We start from the raw sequence: 20,970 nt of genomic DNA, 5'->3' as shown, positions 1-20,970 counted from the left end.
GCCAAGATGCACTGCCCCGTAGTAATTGTGCAGATCCAGTAGGGCAAGCCCTCCTAGATGTTTCGGCAGAGTCAGAAGGCGTCTGCATAGCCTGGGTTTGGAGTTAGCCCATATAAAGTTAATAAAAAGGGAATTAAAATACAGGGGGGCAATCCTGATTGGCAGTGCCTGGAACAAGTACAAGAATTTAGGGAGGATCGACATCTTAATAAGGTTGCACCTACCAAACCAGGAGTGCAACCCCCTAGTTCACTCCTGTAACAACAGACGGACCTTGGTCAACAAAGGCGGGAAATTGAGGTCGAAGGTGTGCTTCAAATCGCCTGGGATCAAAGTTCCCAGGTACTTGAGAGAGCAGTCTGACGATTTTAAATTGTGTATCGCGCACACTGACCCCTGTAATGTCGGGGTTTGTGCGTACCGTGCACAGGAAGGATTCTAAAGCTAACGCAAAGAGTAAGGGTGAGAGTGGGCATCCCTGTCTGGTTCCGTTTGTGATAGGGAAAGTTTCAGACAGGATTCCATTGGCTTTGACCTGGGCCGTGGGCATGGAGTAGATACTGGAGATTCATTGGATCATTTTAGGTCTATATAAAGGTCCAGTTGACCTGAAAAAACGCCTTCTCAGCAACTGTGCTGAGAAAGACGCAGGATGTCTTTGACATGGTCGCTATGTGGATCAAGTTGAGCACCTTGGTGGTGTTATCCCTGGCCTCACGGGCAGGGATGAAGCCCACCTGGTCTAAGTGAATGATATCCGGCATGAATTGGGTCAATCTGTTAGCCAGGATTTTAGTAAACAGCTTAAGGTCAGTGTTCAGTAAGGAGAATGGCCTGTAGCTGCCACATGCAGTTGGGTCCTTGCCTTCCTTATGAATGAGAGAGATGTGCTCTTGCAGGGTATCCCTAGTGAAGGAACCCCCCTCTCCAAGGTTGTTGAACATCCTCACCATATGGGGACCTATCAGTGAAAGGAGAGATTGGTAGTACTGCAAGGTGAACCCATCCGGCCCCGGTGCCTTGCCTGGTTTCGTCCCTCCCATCGCCTGTTGCAGTTCCTCTATGGTAATGGGGTCATCTAGGTCCGTTCCCGTCGTCATTGGCAATTGGGGCAGCTGTGAGGTGGCAATGTAGTCTTCTATCGTCACGTCATTAGGGGTCCTATTCAGGAGGTTATACAGAGAAGAGTAGTAATTCCTAAACTCCTGCGCTATTTGAGTTGGCATAGTTCTTTGTCCTGAGGGTGTCATTATTTGGGATATGAAAGTTTTGAGCCTGTGGTTCCTGACTGCTTTAGCAAGTAGCTTCCCACATTTATTCCTGAATTCATACGTGAGTTTCTGGCAAAATTGTAAAGCCACTTTATCTCTATAGTGGAGTAAGTCTACCGTTTGTCTTCTAAGGGAAAGCAGCTCAGCTTCCAGAGTGGGCTCTGGTGCTCGCTTGTGTTTAGATTCTACTGTATGAATCTTATCCAGGAGCGTCCTCAGTTGTAGTTCCCGCTCTCTTTTAATGTGTGCGCCATGTTTGATTAGTATCCCCCTGATTACTGATTTATGTGCCTCCCACAGAATACTCGGGTCGCAGTTATCTGTGTCGTTAGTCCTAAAGTAGTGGTGTAGCTCATTCGTGACCTCTGTCATGACTTGTGGTGTCTGTAGTAAGCTTTTGTTCAGGCGCCAAAACCTAGTTCTGGACGTCGAGGTTGCTGCAAGATTATATCGCATAGTAATCGGCGTGTGGTCCTACCACGTGATGTTACCTATCTTCGGGTCGTGTACCACCTCCAGCTGGCCGTGGGGGACAAAAAATTAGTCAATCCTCGAGTACACTTTATGTGGAGACGAGTAGAAGGTGTAATCCCTCTCTCCAGAGTAATTGAGCCTCCAAACGTCAACCAGCTGGGTATCGTGTAAGTCACGAGTGATACGTTTATGTGTGCCCGAGCGATACGGAACAATGACCCGATGAGGTGTCGACCACGGGGGACAGGGGAACGTTAAAGTCGCCTCCCACAATCAACTGTCTGGTCTTGAATTCCATCAGGAGATCTAGCGTGTCATGGAGGAAGGTGTCTTGTCGATCATTGGGCGCGTAAACAGTGGCCAGTGTCACCTTTGTGTCCCCTATTGTTCCCTTAACGAACATATAATGACCCTCGGTATCCACCAAGGTATCGCTGCATGTCCATGGCACTGCTCCTGATATGAGTATGGACACTCCCTTGGTTTTTGCTGTCTTGTTAGTGGCATGGTACACAGAAGGGAAATAGCGGCCTCCAATGCATGAAGGCACCCCGGTTTTGAAGTGTGTCTCCTGGATGAATGCTACGTCAGCCCAAGCTCGTTTGAGGTCGTTTAGGAGCATACAACGCTTTTCAGGCACATTTAGCCCCTTTGCGTTCAGCGAGAAAATTAGAAGGGTGTCCATCGCCCCTGGGTCAAAAGGGTAGGATCGATAAAACGGGTGAAAATAACGGGGGAGGAGGGTGTTGGAGACTGTGAAAGAGAGAGAGAAAAAATGTATGGAGGAAAAAAAAACAGAAAAAGTAGGGAAGAGAAAGGAAAAGTAGGAAAAATTAAGAGGAAGACAGAAAGAGAGAAAAAGGTAGAAGGAATTTGGAGAAAAAAAAGAATATATATATATATATATTAGAAAACTAAAGCTATTATTGTTATTATTATTCCTGAAAGTCACAGGAATGGGGAATCCCCATCTGTAGGTAATTCCTGATCGTTGGGCCACTTCCAGCACTGGTTTCAGCATGGCTCGTCTCTGCAGAGTTGCCCTGGAAAGGTCAGGGAGGACCCAGAGGGAAGCGCCATCAAAGTCTACGTCCCCTTCTCCCACGCCTTCCGAAGCACCAGCTCCTTGTGAGCATAGTGATGGATGCGACATATAACATTCCGTGGCCTTTCCGGATCCGTCGAGCGGGGGCCTAGTGCTCTGTCAATCCTGTCGAAGGACAGGTTGGCTGGAAAATCCTCCCCCATCATGTCTCGGAATATGGCCAATGTAGATGCCGCCAGGTCCTCCGCTTCTGTGGCTTTCAGCATACCTCTCAAACGCAGGTTGTTCCTCCTGCTACGGTCCTCCATCTCCTCTAGCTGTAGTTGTTGTGATGACCGCAGCTGCCTGGGATGATTGTAGAGCCTCCACCGCGGACATTCGCCTCTCCAGAGCAACCAACAAGGTCTCTCCTGTTCCCACCCGCTCCGTCAGTGTCTTCACCTCCTCCTGCACCGTCGTGATCTCCTCGTGGTGTGCAGCCTCTAGCCTGCTGGCCAGCGCCTCAAAGTCGGTTCTCGTGGGCAAGGCCTGGAGTACTGCCCGCAGTTCGGCATTGGCTCTCAAGGTAAGAGGGGCAATATGCGGGTGTTGTAGCTCCTGGGACCCCGAGGAGAAGACCGCTGGGGTGTTAAAGTCCAGTTCTGGAGCAGCAGAGGAAGACGGGGGGAGAGGGGACTCCTGAGACCGCTGTGTATTGAGAGGGCTGTGCCTCTTGGCATCCGCCATCTTGGTGTCTGGTGAGGCTCTGCAGTTATTCTTGAAAAATCAATACAATTCAATGCTCGGATGCGCTTTAGGAGGGGTTTTCCTTTTGTTCTTCCCTCTCTGCATCCCAGCGGAGTACATACCGGGGATTACCGGTGAATATCACTGATGGAAAAGCTGGTAAGGCCAGGCTGGGCCAGGAGCTCCACAAGTATGCGACTCTACTCGGCCATATCCAGACCACGCCCCCCATGGACTTTATTTTAACCCATACTGTATATGACTGCTCTATAGTCACTATTGGCACTTGCACTTTATATTGGACCCTTATGAAAAATTGATATTTGCACATATGCTGTTTTTTTTATTTTATTGATTTTCACGTATTGCATTTAGGTTGCGCAACCGTACTCTACACTATTATCTTCTGTAATCAATGCAATCAGTACATTTTGCAACAAAAAGGTTGTGAAGGTCTTGAGAGAGCTCTTTGATTTTACCCATCATGAGATGTTTCTTGTGACACCTTGGTAATGAGACATCTTTTTATAGGTCATCCGTTGAGACTGAATCAGCTGATATTTATTTGCACTGACAAGGGGCAGGATTGCTTTCTAATTACTGATAGTTTTCAGCTGATGTCTTGGCTTTCCATGCCTTTTTGCAACTCCCTTTCTTCATGTGCTCAATACTTTTTCCCTGTGTCATTCCATTTTATTACACATAACTTAATTTAGGAACTTATTTGTTTTAGTTTCTTTGTATGTATGGATTGCAACCAACGTGTGTTGAAAATGCCATGTCAATAGCACCTTTAAAAATATATATACGTAGACAAATGGTGACTTGTTCAATACTTATTTTACCCGCTGAATAAACTCAGTCACAATCAATGATATCTTAACCCACTATATGTGGTATTGTTGCATACAGCAAAAAGAAAAACATCATTATAATATATAATATTAATTTCCCTGTGAACACTTGTAGAACTTAAAGTGCCCCATTTACTAAACTAAACATTTGCAGTCAAGGATTACCTGGAAAAGAAGACTTTGAAGAAACAGAGAGAGCTGTGGGGGACCTAAGAGCAAAGCTCCCAACTGTCCCTAATTTTGAGGCACTGTCCCTGATTTGGAACAAATTCCCTCTGTCCCTCTTTCCTTCTAATTTTCCCTTATTTTGGTCTGATCTATATAGTTGTATTTAAATGCACTTTTTATCTTTCAAAAAGTGTTTCTCAGTGCTAAACCTTTCATTCATTTTCTAAATTACTGCATTTGTAAATTTAAAAAGCCAGTATAAAGGAATAGTAGTAGAAAATAAGCACTTGTGGGTTTAACTAATAATTTTTTGTATAATTTTCCTTTAAGGGGGCATGTCGGAGGGGTGTCCCAAGCCTACATACTTTTACTAATATGTGTCACTCATTCCCATCTCCCTACCTATTCCCCAAAGAAGTGTTAAAAAGTAATAAACCCTGAAAAAGGGGGAAAAAAACGCTTTGCCCTCTGTTAAAGCAAACTGAGAATGCCTGGCTTGCCATTTGAAAGTTCCTTTATAGGTAAGGGCAGGACCACCTGGCAACGCCATCCAAAGGGTCTAGAAATAGAATGGGGGGACCCCACGCTGTTTTTTCAGCCAGGTGTCAGCAATTGCAATCGCGGGTCAATTTCAATGTAATTTGACTAATTGGGGTACTTCCCAAGCAATATATTTAAGGGATATTTTGTTTATTGTTTCACTGTAAGCAACACTAAATTCCCTGCTCCTAAAAAAAAATAGCATGGATACATTTCCCCCAGGGTAGGACCCGTGCCCCAATACCCCTTTTATGGCCAATGATTTTCATATAAGCCTTCAAAATGGGCATTTTTGATTTCTCCTGTTTAACTCCCATAGACTTTAATGAACTTGTTCGGGGCAGTTCGGCCCATCTCTATTGAGTATTTTTGGGATAAAGAGTCAGCATCCACTTAAATACCAAGCCTTTTCTGGCACTTTTTGTTTACAAGTTTAAATCAGTATTTTTTGCTAGAAAATAATTTATAACCCCCAAACATTATATATTTTTTTGTAGCAGAGACCCTATGGAATAAAATGGCAATCATTGCAATTTTTCATGTCATACAGTTTGTGCGCAGCGGTTTTTCAAACGCAATTTGTTTAGAATAAATACATTTGAATGAATAAAAAACAACACAATATACAGTATACCCCAATTTTTTTGTCAATTATGAAAGATGATGTTATGCTGAGTAAATAGACTCCTAACATGTCACTCTTTAAAATTGTGCACGCTCGTGGACTGGTGACAAACAACGGTACTTAAAAATCTCCATACATGATACTTTAAAAATGTTTACAGGTTACCTGTTTAGAGTTACAGAGAAGGTCAAGTGCTATAATTATTGCTCTCACTCTAAGGTTTGCGGCAATACCTCATGTGTGGTGCGAAAACCACACATTTTTTCTTTTTACACTGTCCCTTATGCCCCTATTTTTTTGTTTCTGATCACTTTTATTCCTATTACAAGGAATGTAAACCTTGTAATAGAAATAAGGAGTACAGATCCTCAGCATGGAAAGACCTGGGGTCAAAAAGACCCCAAATCTCTTCTTTACCTTTAAAAGCAAAAGATCAAAACTTTTTTTGGTCTTTTCCTTAAAAAAAAAAATTGTTTATTTCCCTGCACTTTTTATGTCTCTAGAGCAGGCATGTCCAAAGTGTGGCCTGTTGGCCAATTGCGGCCCGCATTCCGGTTTAATGCGGCCCCACTGGTAATTTGAATATATATATATCTTTTGTGGCCCCCAACGAATCCCAGAGTGTCGCGTGGCGCTCAGGGATCTGTTGGGGGGGCCACAAAAGATATATACCATATTTTCGTTCTGGCAGCCTTGGAGGGGACAGGGAGGGGGTCGGGACGAGTGTCGTCAGACTACATACAGGAGAATCTCCTGTTTACTCGGTGGCCTCTGTAATAGGAAGTCCCGTCTCTTTTTATATATAAGTGCAAGTATGTGTAGGTCATTAGTGAAAAATTTCACATACTTGCACTTATATATAAAAAGAGAGATTTATATTCATGTTTATACTTAATTTTAATTTATTACATTCACAAGAGTGATATATAAGATTTATACACATAAATAAGATTTAAACATAGATATAGATAGATAAATAAATAAAAACTAAAATAAATAAATATAAAATGTAGGTCTTTTCATGGGTGTGTGTGTTTTTCAATCACATGTTTGGATTCATCTGTGTTCGCAGGAGATGCCAGATAATTACTTTTTAATTGGATCTCCAATCACCATCCCACTGGCCGTGTGATCAGTGGGTCAGAGTATATATTCAAAATTCATTTGTTATATGTGTTAGCTGTGATTAAGCACTGAGTTACAGTGTGAAACGCGTCAGCTTGCATCTGGTTTTTGCTGTGGCATGTATTTTTTGTGATTTGATTTTACAATAAAAGGAAACATTTTTTGGAGTGCGGCTGTCCAAACCTTCCTTCTTATGCTTGCATGGCCCCTGGTTTAAATGAGGCACTTAGTTATAAACCATTTTTGTAGGTTATGAAATGTTGATCACAACTCCGTGATAATTAGCTCAATGCAGATTTAATTGTTTTCCTTAACTTTGTATTTGAGTATTGGAATACATTATATCCATTTATGTATATTTTAATTTTAGACATGAATAGATAATTGATTTATTGTTTGTGCATAATAAAAGCTGTCTAGCATTGCATTGATGGCTGTGTTGGTGGAATCCTGCTAAACTCATGGGTGGACATACAGTATGTGTCCCACACACTCCCAATGTTGTTTGGGAATTGTTGGTGTTGGCAGCGTGGTGCGCCTCTTCTTTGGCCCCGCCTTCCTGTGTTGAAAATAGCAGCAACAGGGTGATTGGGATTAAAGAGGTGCCCATAATTAGAAGGAATATTTTTTGTATAAAACAATTTTTATTCATATAAAAATAAACCAATATTGGGTTCAGTAAAAATCAGAGTATAGTATACTGTATATCCCATTAATGGTCCCTGGTGTCCATATATAGGAGATGATCAATATTTGATGTTATAGTTCAACATGTTTTGCCAACATTGGCTTCCTCAGCAGTATTCTAAGGACCACCAATTTTCATAGAGCTCTAATGAAGATAAGATCATATGCCAAATCAATAATTTTCCATACAAATACAAACAACTTTATATACACATATCATGACTTATTCTCTCGATTCCCCTAATTTACCCAGGGATACATTAAGGAAAATTGCTAAGTAGGTCCACGGAAATGTGGAGGGGAGGCTCTGTGCGATCACAAGGGACACATGGGGACCAAGCTAAGGAAATACAATAAGCAAAATGACTTCCAACCTCACATAGGGTATTGGACACAAACAACATATGTCTAATTTGTGGGCTAACAAAGCCTCCACTATATTTACAAAACTCTGATATACACATGGATTAGTACAGGGCCTCCACTAACAAGCTGCTATCACAGATACATGATGCTATCATACATTGATTATTGCCAAGAAAGGGGAGATAAATGGCCTTAAATGCCTCATTAATATGCTAATAAATATATAACCGCACCTGAATAGAGAAGCCTTCAAAAATCACACACCGTGTCAGCCAAAACTGGTACCTCATGGGATCAACACAGAAACAATCCTCAAGCCAACAGCCAGACATAAAACCACTCAAAATATATACACATCTAGATTACAAGTCAAACACTTCATTATCCATACATCACCAGTATGTAGGTCACAAACACATCACAACACTGTGGTATGTACAAACTAGACATGTGCACAGAATTTTTTTTTTTTTTTTTTTGTTCTGTTTCTTAACCTTTCCGTAGGATCATTTCCATTCGTTTTTCGTAAGACGCCCGTTTTCCTGTTAGTTCCCGTTCGTTTTTCGTACAACGAGATTTTTTCGTATTCTGATCGTTTCGTATTTTCGTTACCGTTTAATTTTCGTACATGCGGGATGGTTCGTTATTCTGTTTAATTCATGTTCGTTACTTGTTAGACAATCATTTTCGTGAATTTTCGTCAATGATTTGCATTCTGTGTTTTGGATTCCTTTTTCTGTTTGTGTTTTCAGTCGTATGTTCATATGACATCTATAACATTTTGTTGTGGATTTCATGTGGGCATGCGACTGAAGATACGAACAGAAAAAGTATTTTCGTCATTTTGTACCTTCGTAAATATATCGCGGGTTTCGCGGCACTTTCAACACGCGGCTCATCCATATTAACGATTGTTAAGCCCCATACACTTGGTCAGACTTTTTTAACAACAAAAACCTAAAAACGATCGTTTTCCATTCGTTCTCAGAAAATTTGTTCGTTTTTAAACTCCATCAGAAAACCATTTTGGGGTTCAAAAGTCTGGCCAACTGATCTCCCTTCAGATGAAAATCCACAGAAAAGTTTATTTGGCTTTACTGTACTACTCAGCACAAAAGAGAAGCTGCTTTACTAACTACACTCACTGCCCATTCAAAAAAACGAAAATTACATCTGTGGCAAGGGATTTGCATTCTGTGTTTTGGGTCCTTTTTCTTTTGGTGTTTTCGGTCGTGTGTTCGTGTGACATCTGTGGCAAAAGATTTGCATTCTGTTGAATCCAAAATACGAACAGAAAAAAGGAATTCAAAATACAGGGTGCGGGTCTTTTGTTGTGGATGTCGTGTGAGCATACAACTGAGGATGCGAACAGAGAAGGGATTCAAACAAGATACAGAGTACAAATCTTTTGTTGTGGATGTCGTGTGAACATACGGCTGAGGATACGAGCAGAGAGGGGATTCAAACAGGATACAGAATGCAAATCTTTTGTTGTGGATGTCGTGTGAGCATGCGACTGGGGATGCGGACAGGGAAAGGATTCAAACAAAATGCAGAGTGCGGGTCTTTTGTTGTGGATGTCATATGAGCATACGACTGAGGGTGCGAACAGAGAAGGGATTCAAACAAGATACAGAGTGCAAATCTTTTGTTGTGGATGTCGTGTGAACATACGGCTGAGGATACGAACAGAGAGGGGATCCAAACAAAATACAGAATGCAAATCTTTTGTTGTAGGTGTCATGTGGACATGCGGTGTCATATGGACATGTGGCTGAGGATACGAGCAGAGAGGGGATTCAAACAGGATACAGAATGCAAATCTTTTGTTATAGATGTAATTATCGTTCTTTTGCCGTTTTCGTTTTGTCGTATTTTCGTCAGATCGTTCGTTCGTATTTGCGGTTCTTCGTTATGCGGCTCATTCGTAATCCCGTCGTTTTCGTATTTTGGTGCTTTAATTTTTTCGTATGTACACATTATTCTACAAAAATAACATTCGTACGAACGGGAATGCACATATCTAGTACAAACCCACCACCTACCAATGCAAACAACACCTGGGATAACCCCCACACTCTCCGGCAATATAAAAGGGTATACTGCACATTCCAATAAAACTGGTGAACCCCCAGTAAATGTGAAGCCTAGAGACAAAATATTCCATGATGCAGCAAAATTATACAAATTATAATACATTCTAGATTACATTCATGTGTGTTGGTGGGTCAGGGGGGTGGTGCCCATTTGACGTGGACACATGCGCCTCTGGGTAGGTATTTCCCCTGAACCAAGTCTTGTGTCTGTGCGGCTTTCCTGCCACACCCAGCCTCACAAAATGCCTCTGCGCATGTGCAACTAGTTGGGGCGCACGCTGCATCATTGGGCATCATTTCTGTACCGTGACGTCATTGGCGGGTGCCATGTTAAGCATGCTCAGTCTTGTTTGGCACAGTGGGGATATATCAGACAGCCTCCCCGGAGACACCAAATACATGGCGGTTTCAGAGGAGGAGGCGACATACAGATTAAATGATATGGCGATGGCTGGCTGATGGGCTCTGTAGGCTGTCTTACTTTTTTAGTGCTGGTGTAACAGGCGCTCGATTACGCCGTATTGTGTTCCACGCTGGAACGCATATGGCGACCGTGCAATGATGTCATCGCCCGGCGCCGAGTGCGTTCCAGCTTGGAACGTGGAAGTGCTCCGCGGATCATCAGCGTTTTCTCCATGCACCTGTTTCCTGCCTATAAAGGCATTCAGTTTACATATAAACAGAGTTCTATTAATGTCGGCCGTAGCCGGCTTGGCTACCAAGCTACAGGTACCATCTGTCCCTAAAGTGGAAGAGCATGCCATGCTGGAGCCCTACTACTCTTCCTAAATGGGAAACCATTCCTTGCCTGGATCTGCGCTGTCAACCTCACAAGAGTTGATGCGGACACTGCAAGATATCCCCCACCAGGAGACCCTCCATAGAAGAATCCCTAAACTACGGAACTCCATTGCTGCTAAACTACAACAAGATTCACCCTCTGCAAACGTATAAGTAGCCATTGTTTCAACTTGTAGTGCTTTTAGAATCATCTACTACATATATTGCTGGCTTATTTCTAGCATACTGCTTGAGATTGTCTGTTGTGTTCTCGGCTACTTGTTGTGGAGTATCTTAAAGGGACATACACTCTCAAATTACCTGAGCTATATTTGCCTCTCTTACGCAACTACCAGTTGTCTACACCTTGCTTAATTACTATGCGCTTGACATAAGTTGTTACTTGTTTATGGGCCCATGCCCTAAGTTACTGAACATGTTCGCCTTAACTTTTCTATGCTAGGGTTTGAAGGTATTTCATACCTGCTTCCTTAGTGACCTAATGCATTATTTATGTTAAAGTGATATGATGTAGAGAACCCCCAAACTCCTGTTCTCTGATTGGAGTGACGCCTGGGGTCCGATACTGATAATCGCTTGCATACAGAAGTGCATTGGAATCTTCACGTGTATTGTAACGTTTTAACGCTAGGGGTTGGACACATGTTGTAATACCTCCGCCCTTAGAAGCTCAACGCATTCATATATGTTAGAGAGATGATGAAGTGACCCCCCAAACTCCTGTTCTCTGATTGGAGTGACGCCTGGGGCCTAGTACTGAAATCTCACATAGAGACGTGCATTGAAATCCTTGCTAACCGCAGTTGTGGTTCACTCCCGTTCACCAGTAGTTTGTGACAGCTGGCTACACTGATTTGTTTTCCTCTGTTCCAGGTGGTATTCTCATTTTAGGAGCTATTATGTGGAAGGCACATTTGTGAAAACTTGGGCCGTATTAAATATCCGCTTAATGAGTGCAAGGTGAGAAATTGTATGTTACATATCCCTTATTTACTTTTAATATAGATAATTGGTGTAGATCTATACATTTATGGTTATGTGTATTTGATTATAGACTATACTTTTATGCTGAATAGACTACACAGTCCATATTAAGGAAGTGTTATGCCGGGATACTATTGATTGAGTGGTTATAAAGACCCTCTCTTTTCATGTGAGTGTTACTTATCATGAATGTAGTTGTTTTATATATCTCTGTTTAAACACAGATTAGTAGCTAGCACTTTGGTCCCCTTTTTTCAGACGGCCTATATGCAGCAGTAAGGATGTTTTTCCTCCCTTGTTCATCCTGATTCCTATTCTGCAATGTAGATTGTGTGTGGGTTAGGACCCCGGTGAAGTATTTGTGTAAGTTACATTTGATTTGCTATATCTTTTTGCTTTGAATTATATACCCATAAAACAACCCATGTCCCTGGTGTTTTTTTTTGCCTCTGTACGTTTCTACTCTACCCTTGGGCTGGTTAAACTTTGGTCCCCTTTGTCCTCCCCTAGACTGTTTTTCGTACTTACTAAAGATGATCATGTTAACAAAAATACATATTTAACTTTTGTCTATTTGTTTGATGATAATGGTGTTGTTCCCTCAAAACACATGGTCTTGAAGAAGCTACAGATTAAGCAAAATGTGTTGCCGCCTCGGAACTGGATAAGACCACTTGGATGATACTGATAATTGATATCACTAGCTGATGTCTATGGTAATTTATGTCCTTTTTTGTCTTTGAGTGAAAAACTTGCAGGGATGTTCCCCATGTTTTTGGCTATTTTTAAGTCTTTTAATACGTTAATGTGTTAAATAAAATACAAAAGTATATTGCAATGTTCTGCAGGCTTCATTATAATAATTAATAAATCCACATTTTTTATTTTGCATTTACACATTTTTGCTAAATGAGGACTACTTCTTTAAAACTGATGTAAACCCTACACCAGAGGACTGTGTTTACATGCAGCTAAAAATTCAGAAGCAAGCCATAAATGATTCCAGAAAATAATCTGTTTATTAAGAAAAACACAGAACAGAAAATTACATAGCTGTAGCTGTGCTGAAGCTGTTTTACTATGGTAATCTTCAATACAATAAAACAAGCACATTTCTTGACAATTTCCCTCCACTGACCCCACACTGCTTCTTTTTGTGTTTTTTTTGTGTTTTGTTGGACCCAGAGAGCCTTCCTAGAACATTAACACCTATGTACCCTGCCACTGCCAGACAGTACTTACCTGGCTTGTTGTTTCTCAGTCCACTCTGAAAGACAGCATTTTTTTCTCAAGCAGCACAGCATGCCTTTTAATAAATAAATACATATTGTAAATTATAAATTAGTAAAGCCTGCTTGGTGATTTTTACCTACAGGTGAGCCTATAATAAGGGTTACCTGTAGGTAAAATAAATATGCAGCTGGTTACGTCGACAGCGCATGCGCTCTGAAGGTCCGGCATACCTTGTCGGACCTACAGAGCTCTGTGCTGGAACCGAGGGCTCCCACATGTAGGCACATTAGTGACGTCTTTGTGACTCGGGCCAATTAAATAGATGGAACGCGCCAACCTGGAAGAAAGACCGGGGGAAGATGTTAGCCCTCTCAGCGGTGACAGCGTGCCACTTGAAGACTTTGTTCCATGGTAAGTATTTCATAATATGCTAGTATGCAATGCATACTAGCACATTATGCGATTGACTTACAGGTTTTGTTTTTTGTTTTTTTGACCAGCCGTAGTTTACTACTACTTTAATCTGTAAATAGTGTAAAGCAAAACTGTAAAAATAAGCAGTAGAGGGTGGGAAAATGGCTGGATGTGGACCAGCATATGGCTCTCAGTACTCTCAAAGGTCATGTTTCTTCCCTTTCTATCTTGTTTCAGCGACCTGTCATTCTCCTAGTATAGGAATACCTCATCTAATTCTATCTGCACTTCAGAAATTAAGAATAAGTTATTAGAGACAATACTGTCTTCCAGGTAGGATTCCTTGTAGTCATCGCCTTTGCAAGGTCAGGGTCTGAGCCGATGGACTTATCTTGCACGGAACCCATATTTATTTTTGCATAGGGACAAAGTCTAGGACTTCCTTTTTTTAAAGGCAATGCCAAGCTTGCATTGCCAGCCCTGCCCATGGCATGTTAACTTTATAAGGACATTGACAACCTTACAAGAAAAAGAAAATAAACATTTAAATAAAAGGTTAAAAAAATGTAATACATTTATTATGATTGTATACTGTATATTAGCCACACACAGATCACAACCTCCAGTCTATGACAATGGATGTTACAATCTAAACTGCCTCTCTAATTTGGTTTCATCCCCAGAAGGAAAAATTTAAGGCAGCCAATGGCAATAGGATTCTATGCTTATCTTTTTTTTCTGATTACTGCCTTTTCTCCTGCCCTTATTATTTCCCCCAACTATTTGATGCAAACTTCTCCACATGTTGCATGTTATTTTTTGTAAGGACACAATGTTATTTTTGTATAGGACAAAAAGAGAAAGGGCTTGTGAGTAACTTCACCATCTCCTGTGTTATACACCACTACTGTACAGAGCCTCTACTGTACAGTGGGGATGAGACGAACACCCCCCCCCCGTTCAGTTCGCACCAGAACCTGCGAACAGACCAAAAGTTTGTGTGATCTTTAGAACCCCGTTAAAGTCTATGGAACTCGAACATTTGAAATCTAAAGTGCTAATTTAAAGGCTAATATGCAATTTATTGTCCTAAAAAGTGTTTGGGGACCTGGGTCCTGCCCCAGGGGACATGTATCAATGCAAAAGTTTTAAAAACAGCAGTTTTTCCGGGAGCAGTGATTTTAAAAATGCTTAAAGTGAAACAATAAAAGTGAAATATTCCTTTAAATTTTGTACCTAGGAGAGTGTACAGTATGCCTGTGAAATAGCGCATGTTTCCCGTGCTTAGAACTGTCTCTGCATAAAAGTGTAATTTCTGAAGGAAAAAAAGTAATTTAAAATCACTCGCGGCTATAATGAATTGTCGTGGGGTCCCCCCCAAATTCAATTACCAGGCCCTTCAGGTCTGGTATGAATATTAAGGGGAACCCCGCCATCAATTTAAAAAAAAATTACGTGGGGTTCCCCCCAAATATCCATTTCAGACCCTTCAGGTCTGGTGTGGATTTTAAGGGCTGTCACTGGCTCAAGCTGCGTCATTCGCCAGGCGGTGGAGACAGGCGGCCGGCGATTTGTGCGCTCTGGATCCCGGACCTGGATGAAGAGATCTTCTCATTGCTGGACCCGGCGGAGAGGAGATCACCCGTTGCAGGACACCGACAACGTTGGAGCGGGGACCGAGAGTGGATTACCACCGCTGGATTTTTTTTTGTAAAGGACTTTTTCCACAGTGTGTGTTTTATTTTTACAATTCTTTACCCGTTCTTAGTGAAATGGTAGAGGTACAATGTACCCCATTACCAATTCACATGGGGAGGGGCGGGATCTGGGGGTCCCCTTTGTTAAAGGGGTCTTCCAGGTTCCGATAAGCCCCCGCCCGCAGACCCCCACAACCACCGGGCAAGGGTTGTGGGGACGAGGCCCTTGTCCCCATCAACATGGGAACATGGTGCTTTGAGGGGTCACAGACCCCCAAAGCATCCTCCCAATGTTGAGGGCATGTGGCCTGGTACGGTTGAGGAGGAGGGGGCGCTCTCTCGTCCCCCCTCTTTTCCTGCGGCCAGCCAGGTTGTGTGCTCGCATAAGAGGTCTGGTGTGGATTTTTGGGGGAACTCCACAACATTTTTTTTTATTTGGGGTGGAGTTCCCCTTAAAATCCACACCAGACCTCAAGTGTCTGGAATGGATATCTGGGGGAAACCCCACGTCATTTTTTTTTAATTGACGGCGGGGTTCCCCTTAATATCCATACCAGACCTGAAGGGCCTGGTAATTGAATTTGGGGGGAACCCCACGCTTTTTTTTATTTTTTATGAATGACTTTTCTCTGAATTGTCGGGAGCCAACAATTCATTATAGCCGCGAGTGATTTTAAATGACTTTTTTTCCTTCAGAAATGACACTTTGTGCAGAGACAGTTCTAAACACAGGAAACATGCGCTGCTTCACAGGCATACTATACACCCATCAGGTACAAAATGTAAAGGAATATTTCACTTTTATTGTTTCACTTTAAGCATTATTAAAATCACTGCCCCTGAAAAAACTTCAGTTTTTAAAACTTTTTTTTTGCATTGATACATGTCCCCTGGGGCAGGACCCAGGTCCCCAAACACTTTTTAGGACAATAACTTGCATATTAGCCTTTAAAATTAGATTTCTCCCATATACTTTAACAGGGTGTTCTGCGGCTTTTCGAATTTGCCGCGAACACCCCAAATTGTTCGTTGTTCGCCTAACAGGTAATGTTCGAGTCGAACATGAGTTCAACTCGATCTCTAAGCTCATCCCTACTGTACAAACTGCCTAGGTGATTCGTGCAACCTTGACAGAAGTTTTTAGGAAGAGTAGGCAGCCTACAGTATGACCGTAGTATTTAATGCTTAATGTTTTGCTGCTGCCTTCCCTTCCCCCTGCAATAAGATTTCCTATAGCTATAGCTAGGTTTATCCCCTGTAACATTATGTTAAGGTGACCAGAGTTTCAAAATGAAATCCAGGGACATATTTTTTTTCTGTTGGCAAATGGTAAACTATTTTATAAGCATATTTTCTTAAAAGTATATATGCAGTGTATGTGATATGTGTTTATGGAATGATTACATTTTTTAAAAAAAAACATACTTCTTAGAATGTTTTGGGATATGACCAGCAAATGTTAAGAAGATAAGATAGAGAAAAAAAATTTCAATGCATATTTTGTATTTTATTCTCACCAAAGAATTTTGGTTCAACAATAACAATATAAATTAACAATTCAGAACAGTTAAAGATTGCATGGTAACAACACGTAAGATACCTTCGAACATAAATAATCAAATAGTAATAATTAACTGCTATAAGACTACAAATGTTAAAAAAACAATAGCAACATAAAATACTGGTGGAGTTTTACAACATTTTGCTCCTCTGGGCAGGCTTCCCCGCAGAGCACTGTGCAGAGTACTGTGTACATTGCAAGCACCCCTCAGACCACCATCCAAAGCATTGTGTACATAACAGGCTTCTTATACCACCGTCCAGAGCACTGTGTACATCACAGGCCTCCTCTCATACCACTGTCCAGAGCACTGTGTACATTACAGGCCTCCCCTAAGACCTCCAGGGGACAGATTTGGTCCAGGGACAGTGTCCTCAATCCGGGAACTGTCCCGGAAAACGGGGATGTCTGGTCACCCTACATTATGTGGCACCTTTACGTTTTTTGTGCACTCTGTTTTAACAGTTTAATAAACTTTTCTTGCTCGATTTGTTTTATTAGGGGATTAACACAAACATGCTGAACATTTTAAGTATTAACTGAGGCAGTACATTAACAGCTATCAGGATCTCAGCTAGTGTGGGCTGCTCAGTCTCCTCATCCTCACTGCCCTCTTCCAGCTCCTCTGACTGTTCAGCCATGCAGTTTGCATCTGTGCTCTCAGAAACACCTTCCTCCATGGTTTCTAGTGCAGTGAGTTCCCCCCTCAGGCTCCCCCTTCCTTGGCCGGGTCTGTATTAAGCAGGGACCCTGCAAGCTTCTGCGCATATTAAAGTGGAGGTTCACCCAAAAAGTTAATTTTTAACATTAGATTGAGGCTCGTTTTGTCAAGGGGAATCGGGTGTTTTTTTTTAAATCGAAGCAGTACTTACCGTTTTAGAGATAGATCTTCTCCGCCGCTTCCGGGTATGGGCTGCGGGACTGGGCGTTCCTATTTGATTGACAGGCTTCCGACAGGCTTCCGACGGTCGCATACATCGCGTCACGATTTTCCGAAAGTAGCCGAACGTTCGGCTTCTTTCGGCTACTCGTGACGCGATGTATGCGACCGTCGGAAGCCTGTCAGAAGCCTGTCAATCAAATAGGAATGCCCAGTCCCGAAGACCATACCCGGAAGCAGCAGAGAAGATCTATCTCTAAGGCCTCGTACACACCAGCGGACATGTCCGATGAAAACGGTCCGCTCGGAGATTTCCGTCTGATGGCTGTACACACCATCAAACCGAAATCCGCGCGGACAGAGAACGCCGTAACGTAGACGACACAGACGTTCTCTCTCGCGCGAGTTCAATGCTTCCACGCATGCGTCGAATCAATTCTACGCATGCGTGGGATTTCGGTCCGCTGGTTAGACGTACTAACCAGCGGACATGCTAAGAAACATTTGTCCGCTGGAAATCTGTCCGCTAGCCTGTACACACGATCGGATCTGTCCGCTGAAACTGGTCGGCGGACCAGTTGCAGCGGACATGTCCGGTCGTGTGTACGAGGCCTAAAACGGTAAGTACTGCTTTGATTTAAAAAAAAAACACCTGATTCCCCTTGACAAAATGAGCATCAATCTAATGTTAAAAAAAAAAATTCGGGTGAACTCCCGCTTTAACGGATGTTTTTAGGTGGGGGGGTCACCGTTGGTATGTTTAGGGGTATTGGGGGGTTTACTCACAGTTTCTTTTGTTTTATCTGATAGTCTTCCGAGAGGCTTCCGACGGTCGCATCCATCGCGTCACTCGTAGCCGAAAGAAGCCGAACATCGTTCGGCTTCTTTCGGAAAATCGTGACGCAATGGATGCGACCGTCGGAAGCCTCTCGGAAGACTGTCAATCAAGAAGGAACGCCCATTCCCGCAGCCCATACCCGGAAGCGACAGATGCATCTCGTAAACGGGTAAGTACTGCTCATATTTTAAAACAAATAGCCGATTCCCCTAGACAAAACGAGCAGGAATCTAAGGCTAAAAAGTGCCCTCTAAGGGTGAACCCCCGCTTTAAGAAAAAACATTTAATACCTAACTTTAATTTTACCCCTTTCTTTGTTTTTCTCAGTAATCAGTCCTAAATATTGAAACTCACTTGCTAAAATGTATCATTATTGTATTTAATATTTTTTATAATTTGCTGTTTTTTCCTTCATCAAGCCCTGTTTTTCTTTTCTCTAATTCAATGAATTTTTGTATTATTTTAACAGGCAGTATATGATTCGCAAACTTCAGGCATTGTAAAGTTCTGTTATATATTGTATCACATTCTTTAATCTCAGATTTTTTTTTTCAGACTTAAATGACAGGATACCCTGCCTTGGTCCATTATTAACTAAAATGTTGATTATATCCTTGTACTCTTACTATACTTTTTTACATTTGTGTCAATGTCAGTAATCTTATTACCTTATTAGTAATGCCAAATTCTTAAAATAAATTATATAATACTTTTCCAACACTGTCATAGATGTGTATATCATTAATAAAAAGGTGTTTCAAGTTGGTATTATATTCACTATAGTTTTTCAGAATCATGTATAGAAGAGAAGAAAAGTAGACCTGTTGGCTGACTTATCTTTGTAAAAAAAAAAAAAATAAATCTTAGAAAGAGTGGATACTGGAGAGTGGATACTGCAATCTTACATCTATTTTTTTAAGTTACCTTTATACATACATTAATTTGTACCTTTGTCTACTGATACTAAAGCTATTTCATTAATTTGATAACTGTATTTGATTCTTCATAATACAATGCTTCCAATTCTTTTCTGGACCATAATATAGAATTTCTTCATTCCCATTCTCTGATTCTAAATGGTTAGTTTAATAGGTCTTCAAAATATTCAGCACAGCATTTAAAATATTTTCTTCTTATTTCCAATAAAGTTTCCTTTTTTGTCTCTTTGCATTATCATTCGCAGCTGAAACTCTTTCCTTATTTCACTTATCTCTCATTTTTTTTGTTTACGTTTTGCTCTTTTTGTCCTCCTGTATATTTAATTTACCATTGTTCATTGCTCAGTAAATTCATCTATATCTGCTCTTACTTTTTCTCTGTTCTTTTTCACCCTTGCCCTTTTTCCTAACTCTATTTCCTCTTTACACTTCTCATCAAACCAATCTTCTGTAGAATCTGTTATTACTTTTTTATTTTTTGCCAACTTTATTTCTTGTTCATTATTTATACTTTTCAATTTTCATATTCTTAATAATCTCCTCCAGAATTCATGCGTTATACATCTACCTCTAACATCAGATTTGTATATCTTCTACTTTCTAGATATTCATAAATGTTGTTTTTTATCTGTATTAAATAAGGTCCATAAAATGGTCTGACTCTCACTCAATGTCAGATTGGGACAATCATTAAATCTGTTCTTTGCCTTCTATCTATTCTAATAAAAAGTTTTGTGATTAGTTTTTGGTTTTACTAACAGATGATATCAATGTTGATATGTGTATTTTTTATATATTCTTAAGATTGTTTCCCCAAAAATAACCCAAAATTTGAACAAAAAATATTGTTGATTTTGAACTCACATCTGAACCAAGGAATGATATAATGTATTTCTCACGCCATTCTTCTTTTGCAAACTACAAGACTTCTGGGAAGAGGTCTGTGCCCTCATTACAAAACTAATGAGTCTCTTGCGGACAATCCTGCAGTCTACATACTTCACCTTTCGAGTCCCCCAGGCACAGATACAAAAAGTCCCTCCTGATCCATCTCCTAAATGCAGGCAAAACAATAGATATTTATTCTCTGGATACATAAATCCCTCAGTCTTTAGTTCTCAAAAATAAATTAAATCAAACATATAAAAGGTCTTATGACATCCTTAAGACACTAGGATAAAAAGTTTAGATACATGTGGTACTAATGTTTAGAGTACATCTACTCCGAAGAATATAAGTCTCTTCATGAATGAATGAATGACTTGTATAGCGCTACACATGCCAACTGAATCGCCTCTGGGCGCTTTTTCCAGCCAGTGTCTGCTCGGCTGGTGCGGTCATTTAACCCCGTAGGATCTCGACATGCTTCGGACACACAGTCATACACACAGATATACATATATATACTGGGCCAATTTTTGGACAGGATCCAATTTACCTACCAGCATGTCTTTGGAGTGTGGGAGGAAACCGGAGTACCTGGAGGAAACCCACGCAGGCACAGGGAGAACATGCAAACTCCAAGCAGATGGTGTCGTGGTCGGGATTCGAACCAGCGACCCTTTTGCTGCTAGGCGAAAGTGCTACTCACTGCACCACTGTGATGCCTCGATGAACACCAGAAAGGGACCTCACATCTGCACGGGC

Source organism: Rana temporaria, chromosome 2, assembly GCF_905171775.1.
Source record: "Rana temporaria chromosome 2, aRanTem1.1, whole genome shotgun sequence".
Lineage (NCBI taxonomy): Eukaryota > Metazoa > Chordata > Amphibia > Anura > Ranidae > Rana > Rana temporaria.
This window is presented reverse-complemented; position numbering follows the sequence as displayed.